The sequence below is a fragment of the Dioscorea cayenensis genome, chromosome 17 (assembly GCF_009730915.1).
Source record: "Dioscorea cayenensis subsp. rotundata cultivar TDr96_F1 chromosome 17, TDr96_F1_v2_PseudoChromosome.rev07_lg8_w22 25.fasta, whole genome shotgun sequence".
Classification (NCBI taxonomy): Eukaryota; Viridiplantae; Streptophyta; class Magnoliopsida; order Dioscoreales; family Dioscoreaceae; genus Dioscorea; species Dioscorea cayenensis.
Genome location: NC_052487.1, coordinates 17,712,209 through 17,725,126, shown reverse-complemented (window position 1 = coordinate 17,725,126; position 12,918 = coordinate 17,712,209). Strand labels below are relative to the sequence as shown.

Sequence of the window (12,918 nt, the reverse complement as noted above, 5' to 3'; positions counted from 1 at the left end):
AATATAAGCATGATTGTATACAAAAACACATGCAACCAACACCACATGAAATATTTTGAGCTCACAAGTACATAATCCAAATCCATACAAAAAAAATATATATATAACAATGCATGTCAAACATAAAATCCATACAATATTCTTACAAATATAAACCAAAATATTAATTGTCTCATTCAAGATTCACATCCTTCGACAAAACAATTTGCCATCCACCACTTCAAAGAACAACTTATGCCATCCACCACTCCAAAGAACAACCTATGCATTCATGACAAAGACAATAAAGAACTCATTAAGTATTTAGGTTTTAAATAAAACAAGTTTTGTTGTATGACTAGAAACCAAAAATACATACCTAGTGCATGTGATGATCTCCTCAAGGGCTAGAGTTTCTCATGTAAGCAATAAAATTATCTACCCATCTTTTTTGGAGAGATGGCTTCCTCAAGTAGAAGTTCTCGGCCTCTTTTTTGTTGTTAATTAACTTATTGTAGACCATTTCCATGTCATCATCACTATAACCTTCCATGTCCCACAACACATCGGCAAGTTTTTCTTTCCATGTCCTTTTTCTATTCCTATCTATTGATGATGCCAACTCACCTATCTTTTCTCTAATGATTTCTCCTAAACCATTTTCACCATTGGTCCTTGTTCTACGGGTAGCCCTAGCAGTGGTCCTATTCATAGAAGACCTTAGGGCTTCGTGTCTTTGATTTTCTATTTCTATAGGTTCACCATCTAATGGTGTATTAAGTGGAGGTGCACTCTCATCCTCACCCGGTGTACCACTAAATTGGTCAAAGATGGTCCGTGTATAATCACCAGTAGCGTGATCATCTCCAGCAACCAAATGTAGCTCATAAAAAAAGGGTATAGGTTTGTTTAAATACTCCTTAGCTTTTGGTTGTCCCTGTGAAAATTCAAAGATAATGAAGTAAATAATAGTATTATTAATCATGTCAAACGTAATAAATAAACAAAACAAGCATACCTCCACATATGTACGATAGGTCTCATCTTCTAGCACCAACTTCTTCTATGTATCATTCCATCCAACACCACTGAGGTTCATAAGCTTTTTAATGTCTTGATATTTTTGTTTTAAAGTTCGCATTTGATTCTCCACATTATTGGCATCCATACAAACGGCAGGGAACCTACTATTCACAACATTAGCTGCTTATACAAATGCCTGCCGTTTGAAGGATTTGTCAACTTTTAAGCCACTTCTTGCCAAGTCTGCAAGTAATGGTATCAAGACATTATCCATTTCTTTTGTCCATCTTTTGTTTGGCGTTCCTTTTCGCTTCTCACTCTGTGCACCTTCAGTATTGTTCATTCTACAACAATAATGAAAATATACATTATTTCCAAATTGAGGAAAAAATCCATCCACCAAATAATGAATAAGCAAACCATTTAATACGAACATAAAAGTTTCACTACCACCAAAAATTTACTACAACACGAAACAAAACAAATGTTAAAGATACATTAAAATAAGAGTTTTCATAATGGTTCCCCGAAGACACGACCACTTGATATATAGTCATGCCACATGACATCTTTAATTTTCTCACGGAGTTCCATCCATTGAGCTTGTCGCTGACATCGTTCACCTAAGATGTTAGGCCTCTCATTTATGAGTATTTCATCTTCATCTCGTATGTGTTCTTGTGCCACAATGTCATCTGGATCAACCTCCCTTACAAAATTATGTAGCACACAACAACGAAGAACAATGTCCACTTGCGTTTTGAAAGGATAGAATGACCTTGAGTCTAAAATCCTAAATCGATTCTTTAAAATCCCAAATGCTCTCTCTATTCTTGTTCTAATTTGAGAATGCCGAAGATTGAATAATTCCTTCGCATTTTGGGGTCTACGGCCTGCTTGTTCTTGTAAATGGTACCTTACTTTTCGGTAAGAAGATATGAAACCATGTTTCCTAGCATTAAATAGTAAAGATATTGAGTTCATTTTATGAAAGAATATATGAAAAATATAACATGTGTTGTACAATTAAACCTGGAGGTATATGCAATCCATATGGTGGTGGTCGTGATAATGCATCTTTCAAAACTAAGTAGTCATTTGCCGAACCTTCCCAACCGGTAAGAACGTAGGTAAATTTTAGATCCAAATCACATGCGGCAAGAACGTTTTGTGTGATGCCCTTGCGACCCCAAAATTTACTCATGAGATCTACACTTACCCTTGCATCTATATGAGTGCCATCAACAAATCCAATGCAATCCTGAGAGCTAAAAGTTAATTAGGATGACCGGATAAAATAATTTCTAATTTGAATTTAATGGGAAAGAAATACATCACACCTTGAAAAAGGGATAAAAATTGGGGTTGAATTCTATATCAGGGTGTATTGATGCCCCCGGTTGTTTCACAAACAAATGTCGGATGCTGCAAATAGCTTGGAGGACATCATTAAAATATCTGCTCACCGTCGTACCTGATCTAATAAAATCAATTTTAATTGCCCTGTTTTTTGCATGGTGCCCGACTATGTGTTAACAAAATGCCACTTGTTCCTCTACCGCGACGTGGATGGTATCCCTCAAGTGACCATGCTTCCTTAATATAGTGCAAAGTCTGAGGAAAGTATCCTTAGACATTCGTATATATCCAACACAATTATGCATGCCTCCATCTAATATTCGGGCCATGTGTGCGTTTCGATGAATATCTCTTACGAAGGAAGGTTCTCGAGGTGGCATCTGTCGTCTTTGTCGGTTAGACAACATTACTAAAATGACGGCCATGGTTACCAACACAGGGATGTCAATGTGGATTAATTTGGATAGATTGTCATTGGCCATTATAAACCTATATTGACATAAAAAGATTTTTATATATAACCATAAGTTTCATATTTATTAAAAAGTGCCACTAAAAAATAATAACCCACAGCATCACCTACAGTATATTTATTAAAAACTAATTAAAAATAAAGAGATGGATATACTTGTGCATACAAAATGATATACAACATTCCATCAAGTAATTGGATTCATCTAAAAAGTGAATTTAATTATTGTGAATTTAATATACAGTTAATTCAATCCAGAATGATATACATTATATTAAAATTAATATATAGTCAATTCATCAATATTTCATCAATATTTATCAACATGAAAATTTTCATGACTAAAATTAGGCAAGTAATAGAAGCATAAAACAAATTGGTTTCAGCCAAGGCAGAACATAAAATGTGGGCAAAGACCATAGCCCAAACAGGGACCCATTTAAGAAAACATATATTTTGAACATTAACATGCAAAAAATATATTTAGAACAACAAATTAATTTAAAATTAAGCATTAACATGAAAAAAATATATTTAGAACAAAAATCTTACAGAATGATAACGTTTCAAATGCTTCTTCCATGGAAATACAGTATTGAATCTATAACGTTTCAAATGCTTCTTCCATAATAACTTCTTCAATTTTTACTCAAGCATTCTTATAGGCATATTCCATTTGTTCAACAGATATAAATCATCATGGCAAAGCATTGTTGGTCCACCCATCACCTATGATCATTCCATCCTTCAAACTAGAAATTGCATTTGATTAACTAAAAACTAGCATATCATAGACTGGATAAGTAAATCTTTCCACACAAATACCATGTGTAGGCATGAAATTGTAACAGAAATTTGGTAAGAGAGGGAAAACTAAAGCTTTAGTGGGACTTCCAGGCATAGGAAAAGCAAAAAACAACTCAATTTCTAGGATAGATATCAACCTCCTAAGAATCAAAATCATTCTACAATATGATTTTTAGTGCATAAAAATAACACCAACCTTAACAATGGGCAATTTAAAGGCATTTTCGACAATTCCATAATATAAATAACAAGTGAACATAACTAAAACTGCATTACATGCAAACATTATGAGAGTTGAGCAAGCAATAGTCAAACACTCATCAAGTTTACTAATGAGGAGCAATTGATGAAAATAGAGATTCAAAATTATCTGATAGAATACAAAATAATACCAATAACAAAAAATATAGGACTATGTAATCATTTCACAACAACCAAGTAAACCAATTATAAAAATTCAAATAATGAGAAAAAAACTAGCCGACCCTCACTTTGAAAAAAACTAGACAACCAAGTAAACCAATTATAACATATCACACCATTTTGGCATATTTTTCATCTTGGCGTCTCAAAGTGACACTTTGATCACATTAATTAAAACACATAACTTTTTTTCTTTTTTAATTAAATTGGCTAAAGAAGCTGCATCACAGCTGTTGCAACAAAACAAGTTAAATCTCAGAAATCAAAGTCTAAATGCTAAGAAACTTTCAGGAAAAGTGGCACTTTGATCACATTAATTAAAATACATAACTTTTTTTTAAAATTAAATTGGCTAACAACAAAACAAGTTGAATCTCAAAAATCAAAGTCTAAATGCTGAGAAGCTTCCAGGAACCATCGTGGCTATGAAGAAAGGGGGTGATGGCGACAAGATCAGGCCACCGAGCATGTTCTAGTAAAAACAAGGAAGAATAACACACCTGATCAATAGTGTGATCGTCGGAGGAGAGATCAGCTGCTGCCCGTGCCGGAGGGAAGAAGTTGCCGGAGCTCAGATCTAGCCGTTGCCGATGCCAGAGGAGAGATCTAGCCGTCTGCCGCTGCCGGTGCCATTGCCGGTGCCGGTGTGTAGATCTGACCGCCGGCGAAGTTTTCCGACCAAAGAGAAGATGCGGCCTGACAATGGTAGAGGAGGAGAGAGAGGTTCACTTCATGACTTCAAGAGAGGTTTTGGAAGTGGGTGGAAGTGGGCTTTTATAAGAGGCTTACTTCCCCCACTTCAGTGTAAAATATACTGAAGTGGGTTTGTGTTAAAACCCACTTCAGAAGAAAAGAACATAAAAAGTGGGGAAGTCAGTCCACTTCCCCCTACTTCAGCCCACTTACGGTGAAATGAACGCCCCCTTAGAGGAAGTTAAAAGTGCCATGTTTGACTTAGGTGGAGACAAAGCCTCAGTGTCGGTTGGATTCCCGATGCAATTCTTCAAACAGTTCTGGGATACAACTAAATCTTACTTTCTTTTGCTATGTGATGATTTCTTTTGGCAAATGGGCAATTTAGAAAAAGTCAACTGGGCTAGTATCACCCTTATTCCTAAAGTGAAACACCGGTGCACCTGGGGGATTATAGGCCCATCAGTCTGATTAATTCCTCTATGACAATTATCTCTAAGCTTTTGGCGACGGGGTTGAGTCAGGTCATGAATTCCCTCATCTACAGTGAACAGTCTGCTTTCCAAAAAGGACGTTGTATTCTGGATAACGTTGCAACTGTCGAAGAATTGATTTTTAGTGTTCACAAGCGCAGGTTACCTGTGCACAATCTGAAAGTTGATTTCTCTAAGGCTTTTGATTTGGTTGATTGGGATTTCCTTTTCAACCTTCTAAAAACCAAGGGTTTTGGGGATCGATGGATTGGTTGGATCAGTTGTATCTTGTCTTCTTCAAAGGCATCCATATTAATGGTTCTACCAATAGGTATGTTCATTATCAAAGGGGGTTACGTCAAGGTGATTCGCTTTACCCCTTGTTGTTTGTCCTTGTTACGGACGTGCTGTGCACGATGTTCTCTAATGAGATGCGGGCTCAAATCCTGATTAGTGTGCCTCTTGGGAAGTTTTGTAGCAGATGCAATATGCACTACGTAGAGGATCTGTTGGTTTTGACTATGGGAGGGCTCGAAGATCTGGGTATTGTGAAACTCGTCTTATATGTGTTCGAAGGCATGTCGGGTTTAGCGACTAACTTCTCAAAAATTTGTTTATACACTTCTAGCTTGGGGGTGTTACCTAACCCAACCGCTGCAGAGACACTAAGTTGTGAGAGGGGCTTGCTTCTAGTTACGTACCTTGGTATCCCAATTGCCGAGAGAAGGCCAAGAAGGCAAGATTGGGAGGGCTCATCTAAAAGATTAGAAAAAGGTTATCCTCATGGAAAGTGCAACACTTATCATTAGGGGGTCGACTTACTCTGGTGAACTCTGTTCTCTCTGCGTTACCAACATACTGGATGCCCTTGTTTCATTTACCATGTTGGGTTATCAAAGAGATCAACAGGATCCAAAGAGATTTTTCGTGGTCAGGACCGTACATTGATAACCCTAGATGTTGTCTAGTCTGCTGGAAAAAACTTTGTCGGTCGCGTGAACATGGTTGTTGGGGTATTTTGGATCTTCACAATTTCAACCAAGCTTTACTAGGTAAATGGTATTGGAAATTCATCAATGAACCCTCTTGGAGTGGTGCGGATGTAGTTCAATTTAATTATGGGGTACCTAGTTGGAACATGTTCCCTAAGCATTCGGGTAGAATCTCTTTTTTTTGTTTTTGGAAAGGGGTTACTAACTGTCTACTGGCGTTAAGAGGATGTGTCTCACATGTTATTAATTCGGGGACGGAGACTCTCTTTTGGAAAGACCGATGGTTAAATAGGCGGGCACCTATGTTTCTCTGGCCAGAAGAGTTCAGAAGGACTCGTTATCCTAATGGTACGGTCCACGATTTGGAGTTTATGCTAACTGAGGCCCCCGCTATCAGAGGTTGAGGATGTTATTTCTTATAGAGATCGGGCGAGGGCACATGAGAGGGACATTGGAGATAAAAAAAATGGTTGAGGCTTGTAGGTAATGGTGCCTTTACGGTCAAATCCTTTTATAGCTTCCTAAATGATGGTGGGTTGCACTGCCCAGTGGTGGGGTTCTTTTGGCACAACACGTACCCGAAGAAGATAACTATTTTCAACTGGCTTGTGTGGAAGAATAAGATCCTCTCTCTGGAAAACCTTGAACGAAGAAGATGTAATCGACTTCCCACTGCGACTTGTGTCATGTGCCACTCAGCGATTCAGTAGGTGGATCATCTCTTCTTTCAGTGCTCTTTCGCTAGGCAAGTTTGGGATTATTTTGTTCGTCTGTTCCATCTCTCGGATGCCCCTGGAGATAGACATACTGCTTGGGGAGTCTGGCGAGCGGCAGTGAGACTAGCATGTAGGATTGTGGGGGATCTTGCTGTGAAAGTAATTGTGTGGTCCATTTGCATTGCTAGAAATGATTGCATTTTTAATGCTAATATCATGTCTGCCTATGCTATAATGTTAAAAATTGACCACATGCTCTTATCTTGGTTCTCTTCAGTAGCTGATGGAACTAGAGGGAAGCTTGAGGATGCATCTTCTGCCATACAGTGCAGTCTGGAGTTCTTAGGTCCTTGTGTGGAGGAGTCAGGAGGTGCTCTGCCTTTTAAGGTGATGCATGAGCAGAACACAGGCTAGTTGGAGATGGTGATTCAGGATGTTTGAAGAGGCCTTCATTGTCCTCCCAGTTGTTTGTTCTATGTGTTTGGTCTTTTATTTCCACTTCCTGTGGTCTGTTCTTTCCTGCTTTTTGTTGCTCTTCTATTGTTGCTTCATCACTAGTGACGACATGTTATTTTCTTTCTTATTTTAATTGAAGTGGTTTATTTAACTTTTTTTAAAAAAAAATTATCTGTTATTTGCTCTCTACTTTAAATCAGTATTTTTAAAAAAAAAATTTAGTAAATAATTAAATTTGGGCATGCTATGATTTTGGACGGTTTGGATTGATTTTTGTTGTTTTTTTAAATAAAGATACAAGCTAAGATGGATTTAATTTGAATTTTTAGGATTTTTTTTTTAATTTTCACGCATTAGATAGTGAAGAAAGCACTTGTATATGATAGGGCAAAAAAAAAATTTATTTAACTATAACGCACTTAACAACTTTAATATATAAATGTGCCATTCATTCATATGTTTAACTGTATTTAAAAAGGATAATCAATTTTTATTTTTATTTTTAAATCTTAATGCAATGATTTTGTTTAAATAAAATTGTTTATTATGGGGCAGTATACATAAAACATGTTTTTTTAATTATTATTATTAATTTTGGTATATGTGGTATTTCATGCGGCTAACATGGCAACATGGCCATTTATAAGGTAGCCTCTATTTTTAAAAAAATATTTGTTAATATAATACATCATGGATTGGAATAGGTAATTTGTCATATTATTAATCAACAATAAAAAAAAGCACACTTGTGATATAGTATGCTACATTAACTACCAGTGCAATAACTCGGGAGTAACGACTACTGGCTAACGAGACTAACGAGTTTAATTTTCATGAGGGAGATTAAAAGTTTAACTCCTCAAAATATAGTTAAGTATTTAATGGATGTATACAGATGTATAAAGATGCTGACTTGCCCACATTATCAAAAGAAAAAAAAGTTACATATTAAAAGTATGTACTTAAGTATATGTTTTAGATTCACAAGATGGATGATAATGAATATAAACAAGAGTGTATTGAACATTTTGACATGGAGTATAAATAATGCATTACAATTTAAAAAGTAAACAACCTAAATGGTTCTCTATCTTCTTGTGTATTTTTATTTCAAGCACCTAGCTTTAAAAGGTTACGATTTGGTCCATTATCTATATTTTTTTGTTATGATTTGGTTATTAAAACATACGGCGTTAACGACGATCATATGTAGCATACTACGTGGTGTATCTTTGCTCTGGCATCTAACCTGATATTTACCACATGTGATCAACATTAGCGTCGTATGCTCAAGTGACCAAATTGTGATAAGATTTTAAAAACTATATTGATTTAAACTTAGATGATGCAGGGGCCTAAAGCAGTTGCTTGATTGGCTTTATCCTTGAGTCGCCCCTGTTATAATGTTTATATTGGGGTTATGAACTATCTCTTGAATTTCGAAGTTGTGTCCATCCTCTATGAACTTCAATTATTGTTTTAATTTAAAAAAAATTCTGAAGTTGTAATATTTCTTTATTATTGCTCTGAATTTCAACTTGTTCCTATTGATCTTCAGAGGAAGATATGGTGGACCTTGCCATTAGTTCTTTCAATCACATGAACCAGCCAAGATGTTGAAGTTTATGGTGGAGCAGCTATGTCAAATCATGGATCTGAAACACAATATTCAGAACGTGTCTGTCATTGCTCATGTTGATTGATCATGGTAAGAATAAAAAATGACTAGGTTGTTCAAACTTCAATTTGAAATTTACTGTGAAACATATTGTTTTGTTCTTTAAAGATGTTGTGGCACATGAAACTTAAGCTTCCATTAAAGTTTCTAATAATATTTGCATGCACACGTACATTGGATGTTGCGGCCGATGGAATTATCTCAGAGGAAGTTGCCAGGGATGTCAGAATGACAGATACCCGGCAAGATAAAGCAGAACAGGGTATCACAATTGAGTCGACAGGGATTTCTTTGTACTATAAAATGAATGATAAATCTCTGAAGAACTTCAAGGGTAATAAGTCAGGGAATGAGTATATCATCAACCTCATTGATTCACCAGGGCATGTTGATGAGATTGGTGGAAAGAGTCAAGCCTGTTTTAACTGTCAATAAAATGGACAGATGTTTTCTAAAGCTTCAAGTTGAAGGAGAAGAAGCATATCAGGCTTTTCGGCGGGTAATTTAGAATGCAAATGTTATTATGGCAACATATGAGTATGCTCTTCTTGGTGATGTCCAGGTTTATCCTGAGAAAGATATTGTTGCATTCTCTGCTGGATTGCATGGCTGGGCATTTACCTTAACTGACTTTACCGAGATGTGTTCTTCTAAATTTGGAGTTGATGAGAGTAAGATGATGGAGAGGCTTTGGGATGAAAACTATTCTGATCATGCCACCAAAAAGTGGACTAGTAAGAGCTCAGGGTCACCGACATGCAAACATGGATTTGTTTGACTTTGCTATGAACCTATCAAGCAAATAATCAGCCTTTGCATGAATGATCAGAAGGACAAATTGTGGCTAATGCTGCAGAAACTTGGGGTTACCTGGAAATCTGAAGAGAAAGAGTTGGTAGGGAAGGCAATGATGAAGAGAGTAATGCAAACTTGGTTGCCTGCTAGTAATGCACTTCTTGAAATGCTGATATTCCATCTGCCATCATCTTCTAAGGCTCAGAAGTATTGGGTCCATAACTTATATGAAGGACCGCTGGATGACATATATGCAAATGCCATCAGGAACTATGACTTTGAAGGTCCTCTTATATTGTATATACTGAAGATGATTCCGACATCAGATAAAGGAAGGTTCTTTGCATTTGGTTGTGTTTTTTCAGGGAATGTGTCGACAGGATTGAAAGTTAGAATCATGGGACCAAATTTTGTTCCAGGCCAAAAGAAAGACTTATATGTGAAGAGTGTGCGGAGAACTGTAATTTGGATGGGCAAGAAGCAGGAGTCTGTTGAGGATGTTCCTTGTGGAAACACAGTGGCCATGGTTGGCTTTGATCACTTCATTATTAAGAATGCAACTTTGACTAATGACAATGAACTTGATGCACATCCCATAAAAGCAATGTAGTTTTTTATTTCTCCAGTTGTTGGAGTAGCAGTACAATGTAAAGTTGCTTCTGATCTCCCAAAGCTTGTTGAAGGCTTAAAGTGAATAGCTAAATCAGACCCGATGGCGGTTTGCATGATGGAGGAAACTGGTGAGCATGTCATTGCCGGAGCAGGTGAGCTTCACCTTGAAATTTGCTTGAAAGATTTGCAGAATGATTTCATGGCAAGTGCAGAAATCATAGTCTCCGATCCATTGGTCTCATTCTGCGAAACTGTACTTAAAAAGCCTATGGAACAAGAACTTGCCAAGGCAATCGACGAGGGACATATCGGCTCAAGAGATGATCCAAAAGCACATTCGAAGATTATATATGAAGAGTTTGGATTGGACAAGGAACTTGGTCTGAAAATATGGTGCTTTGGACATGAAACCACAGGCCCAAACATGGTTGTTGATAGGTTTAAAGGAGCTCAGTACCTCAATGAAATCAAAGATTCTGTCATCGAGAATTTCAATGGGCGTCTAAAGCAGGTGCATTGGTGGAGGAACATATGCGGGCGATATGTTTGATGTATGTGATGTAGTGTTGCATGCTGATGCAATTCACCGGGGTGCTGGCCAGATTATGGCAACATTGAGATGAGCAATATATGCGCCTCAATTAACAGCGAAGCCGAGACTTTTAGAACTTGTTTATTTGGTTGAAATTCAGGCACCTAAGCAAGCACTTGGTGGAATTTATAGTGTCCTTAACCAAAGAAGAATTAGAGACCAGGCACACCTCTTTACAATATCAAGGCTTACTTATCAGTTATTGAGTCATCTGCAAGCACATTGAGGGCTGCAACATATAAGCAGGCATTACCCCAGGCTGTGTTTGATCATTAAGACATTATGTACCCTGACCCAATAGGCCTGGTTCTTAATCTAGGCAGCTTGTGAGCAAAATTCGGAAACGAAAAGGCTTGAAAGGCGAGATCACAATGCTCTCCGAATACGAAGATAAGCTCTAGATTTATACTGGTGTATTTGTTTAGTATTTTTTGGCGTGCTTTGGTGTGAACTATGTGGATCATTTTACTGCAGAATTGATGTTATTTTACTGTTGTTTATCTTTTATTTCTCTTGGTTACCACTTGCTTGGAGAGTATTGTGCTATAATAACAGTCTTTCACATGCAATTGAAAAATCAATACCTCCGGATAATGATTTCCAGTTTCATGTCACAGGGTGCTAAACTAAACTATATGCATGAAATTTCAATTTGATATCATAGAGAAAGGGTTCATATATCCTACAGATGATAAGAGCCAGACTTGGTGGCATTTCTTTTGTATATCAAGGCTACGTCTCCGAAGCAAATGATATTAGTCATTAATTATGAAGATTAACACTAGATTCGGACAACTATTGCGTAGCACAGTGAATTGTCACACGGTAATGGGTGGGTAGGCATTATTCACAATACTATTTAAATGGGTCCCTTATGGAAGAAGTCATATCCCTTCACCTGCTAAAATTATATGGTAAGGGAGATTTATTAGCTTAGTATAGTTCATGTAAATTTTCTAGCTGTGCATAGAGGGGGGCATGGGTCGACTTTTGGCCCGGCCTGAAACCGGCCCGTGGGAGCCCGCCGATTCAATATACCCGACGGGCTGGGCCAGAAACCCATAACCGGCCGGCACTGTAGCGGGCCCGGTTATGAGTATGGGTGTAAATGATACACCTCTAATCGCAAGCTACTCGGGCTCGACTCGATGAAAACTCGAACTCGATTCGGTCATGGTCGAGCCGAGCTCGAGTTCGAGTAGCTCAAGTAGTCGAGCGAGCCGAGTTCGAGTATTTAGATACTTGGCTCGAGTGCTCGTGAACCTAATCGAGTAGTGACATATATATATATATATATATATATAATATAATATTTATTATATAATTACCATTATATCTTTGTAAAGTTAAAATATTAATATTTTTTAACAAAAAAAATTTTCTCTCATTCTCACGATTGACAAAGAGAACTGAGCCCGTGACTCACTGTGACTGTGAGCCGCCCCATCATCCCTAGGACCCCATCCTAGCCCGATTCATGCCCATCTTTCAACCCTAGCCTGAATCTTTGATAACTTGATAAATGCCGTCAACCCGTCACCGGTGAGGTGCCAAACCAAGTAGTGAGCTTGCAAGGTGCAAATTCCCGAGAATCCCATGGCCATTACTGCTTCCTTTTTCTCGTTCTTCGTCTCCATTTCGCGATCTCCGATGAAATTTGAAACCCTTGATCTCCATCAAGGCCGCCTCTGTGATCCTCTTCGTATCTCTCACACCTTTTCTTTTCTCATTGTGTTTTCTTGTTGAGATGCATCTATGCTATACATATGCTTTCGGTTTTTGTGGATTTTGATGTTTTGATCATCAGCACTGGTGGTTTAATCCTCAAAATTGAGCAATACGTAACTG

The 12,918-nt window shown here is 37.5% G+C and overlaps 1 pseudogene; it reads left to right on the top strand.

The window, feature by feature from the left end:
• The first annotated feature begins 9,006 nt into the window (after positions 1-9,006).
• LOC120280965 lies at positions 9,007-11,471 on the top strand (annotated as a pseudogene).
• Positions 11,472-12,918: the final 1,447 nt, after the last annotated feature.